Here is a 3,730-nt window from a genome sequence, read left to right on the forward strand (position 1 = left end):
ATGCTATTTCTTTGTGCGAACTCAAAAGCCAGTTCTATGCCATGAAAACATTGCTGCTAGTGTCTTAATATGGTCAGCCAGCTCTTTCTCCATGTTCTCATTGAAGACTCGTTTGGCGACTGCTGTTCTTCATAGCCTGGCTTTTGTTACTTCTCCTATTTTTTTCTTATCTGTAGAGGAAACTTCTGTGTAGCTATGCAATGGGAGTCACCGACTCAGGAAGGAGACACGGTAGGAGCAGTAGCTTTGATGTCAAACACTGGTGGTTTATTTGGAGTTAACGGCCGGAGGATTCACATCACAAGTCCAAGAGTCAGAGGTTCTGACTTCACGGTAGAGTTGCCACGTAAATTCTGAAGAACTCTACCCCAGACCCATGTATTTAGCTAGTTCAGAGAGCATCATCAACATGCTGCATAACAAGATAGAATGATAACACCTCTATCAGCTGACGCAACAGGCAGGAACAGGGAGACAAAACACTGAGAGCACAGCAGCCAAGGTTACAGGTGCCTGTGCTCAGTCAGGACAGTTTGAACTGATACACTGGGTCAAAGTTATGGGCCTTGGAAAATATTCCACAACATTATCCATATATCTTTTTATGGTCATCCTGCAGATCTTCATCTCCTTTCCAACCTGACGTATGGTCTTCCCCTGTTGCACCTCTTTCACTGCTCTTTCCAACTCCTCAAGAGGAGTTGAAACCCTGTCTGTCTTCCTTTTGTATTTGCGTGGCATGATGGATTTTGGTCTAAAATTAAGAATGTCACATAGTTTTAGTGATCAAATGTAAGAATACAATGTACAATAACAATAAAATAAAATAAAGTAATATATAGTAAATAATCATAAGTTGAGGTAAGTTGTGCCACTGGCACAACTTAACCCAGGCCCTTTGGCACAAATCACCCCAAGCCCACCATTTTGAAAAAATGCATCCCCCAGCTGAGCTAGCATCATGCTAACTGTATAGACTCATGGTGTAGCTTACTAAAGCACTAAAACATGTGTGAACTGTTTTCAAAGTTGTCTAAATTGTTCAAACACAGCAATCAAAAAACCTTGATCATAGAAATGTTACTTTGGAGGGCAAAAAATTGTTTTTTTAACTTAAATGTGCTTACCTCTCAAGCCATGTGTCTCCCTTCTTTGCAGGATGATTGAAATGGATGCCTCTTCAAAAATATGTGGTCACATGACCAACTTCTTCTATGGTTTTCTAGATAACAGGGGTGGCAATACTTGCCCCTTGGCACAAATTACCCCACTCTCCCTAATCGGGCAGTCGATGTGTGTAGAGGTATGTGTGGTTAACACGTAGCAGGCCTGCAGTCACTCCCCTGTTTCTGATGAAGGTAAACACAGCGAAGGCGGTGCGTAAAAAGCCTTTATATATACAGTCTATGGTAAAAAGGCACATCTTTACCTGCTGTTAGAGATGTCCCGATCCGATCACGTGATCGGGGATCGGAGCCGATCACGTGATTTTCAAAAGATCGGAATCGGGAGAAAAAAATCTGGGATTGGGAATTTATTTTTATTTTTTTGTATAAAATATTTTTATTATTTTATTTAATGTTAACAAAACAAAATGACCATGTTCACGTCTTAAAGTAATCCTGAGGACTTAGTTTTGGTTTAAAAATTACACAACATCATGTTTGTGTTGCTTTCTTTGGGCTTGTTTTCATAGACCTGGTTGCTTATTTCTCTCAAATCTGGCAACAGAGTGGGCGCAGTGTCTAATAGTAGCAGTAAGCTAACGAGAGGCTACGTTCAGCTGGTGACTTGGGAGTCGGGACAGAGGAAAATGTCAGGAGTTGGAAGTATTATAAAATTGAAAGCGAAGGCAGTGTAACAGCCAGATGCAATGTTTGCAAGGCGGAGGTTCCACGTGGTGGAAAGAACAGAGCTACGTTCAACACGACCAATCTAATACGCTACCTGAGAAACAAACACCAACAACAACACGACGGGTACACAGCGGCCACTCAGGTAACGGCACTGAAACAACCGACACTTTCAGAGACTTTTAAAAGGAAAGAGAAACTGCCCAGGGGCGGATCTAGACAAATATTCATGGGGTGGCAAGAGGGTGGCAGGAGATTTTGAGGGGTGGCATCCCCTGGCAGAAGTATATGCTGATTTAAATCGCAATCATATCAATCAATTAGGGTGTAACAGTACTGAAATTATTCGGTACGGGCCCTTCGGTTCGGTACACGTGTGTACCGAACGAATATGCGTTAAACGTAAAAAAATTGAGAACATGAACAATTTTCTGGAAGTAATCTCAGGTATATATCATAGAGCGACCAAGTCATTTCATTGGACGAGAAGCATACTAATAACTTTTATACTAATAAAGGACTGGCTTTTCTAAAGCCAGTTGAGTAGCACTTGAAATGTTTTTGCTCTATGAAACCTGATGTACTTATATGATTCTGTTTTCTTCAAGTTGTATTTTGTTGGTCGAACGCACTTATTGTAAGTCGCTTTGGATAAAAGCGTCAGCTAAATGCAATGTAATGTAATGTAATACTATGAGAGCTGGTCACAGGGATGTGTTCAAATGTAGTCAGTAATTTGAGGAAATAGCGAACGCAGATAAAGTTGAGCTGAAAATCCTCCAGCATCATTGAAGTCTCCCGGTTTAGGAACATTTGGTTTCGCAGTTACGTACAAGGATGACGGACAAAGACAGGTGGACCGAACCAAAGCTGTTAGTCTGCATTGTTCAACTAACATTGTTTACGCGGCTGGCAATTCATCAAACTTGCACACTCATTTGAAAAGGCATCAACCGAACGTGAATATCACCGGTACCAAAAGAAAAAAGACTGAAGTGCAAACCCAACTCCCGCTAGCATGTAAGCCTCCACCACTCGCAGAAAGTTCAGACCGAGCCAAAGCTATTACAAAAGCCAAGTATCCTTATGTTGCCATGTTAGCAAAGCGCTACCTGGCTGTATCTGCTACCTCTGTCCCTAGAGAGGGTGTTCTCCACAGCAGGAGACATTGTTAGTGCCAGCAGATCTGCCCTTTCAGCAAACAATGTGGACAAGTTAATCTTTCTTTAAAAAAACATGAAAATACAATGAGAAGCAAGTCATTATGTCAAACTGGCTGCTTAGGTACAGTACAGTACAAACACAGATTATTTCAGTTCATCGAAATGCTGCACCTTAATGTTTATTTTACTATATTTTGTATTTATTTGAATACATTATTCACAGTTTAATAATAATTTAAAAAAATGTTTTAATGTTTTGTGATAATTTTTTCTGCTGTACCGAAAACGTACTGAACCGAACCGTGACCTAAAAACCGAGGTACGTACCGAACCGAAATGTTTGTGAACCGTTACACCCCTACAATCAATGTTAACTTGGAAAGCCACAATATTAATATTTTAACTCAATAACATTAGGTGACATTATTGTGGCACATCAGTAAAGCCTTACATATAAGGTGGCAGACGTAATTTAATGAATTGTAACTGAACAATAACTGAATGAGTTTGTTTCACTCTTAGACCAGCAGGGGTACCAAATATATGCACTGCTGCAATAAGTACATTATTAACTGTCTCATCGTGTTGTCTGATGAATATGATACTATTAACAATCATATTATTCCTATCAGCTGTCAATCACTGTTAATAAATAATAATAATAATAATAATAGATTTAATTTGTTTGCGTTTTTACAGGTGCTCAAAGACGCT

The 3,730-nt window shown here is 39.9% G+C and overlaps 1 long non-coding RNA gene across 1 annotated transcript; it reads right to left on the bottom strand.

Moving 5' to 3' along the window:
- Positions 1 to 586: 586 nt before the first annotated feature.
- Positions 587 to 1,231, bottom strand: LOC117542231. Its single transcript, XR_004568397.1, has 2 exons — positions 1,128 to 1,231; positions 587 to 754 (listed from the first exon to the last, which is right to left on the bottom strand). It is a non-coding gene; the product is annotated as an uncharacterized LOC117542231 (long non-coding RNA).
- Positions 1,232 to 3,730: the final 2,499 nt, after the last annotated feature.

The sequence above is a fragment of the Gymnodraco acuticeps genome, unplaced genomic scaffold (assembly GCF_902827175.1).
Source record: "Gymnodraco acuticeps unplaced genomic scaffold, fGymAcu1.1, whole genome shotgun sequence".
Taxonomy (NCBI): domain Eukaryota; kingdom Metazoa; phylum Chordata; class Actinopteri; order Perciformes; family Bathydraconidae; genus Gymnodraco; species Gymnodraco acuticeps.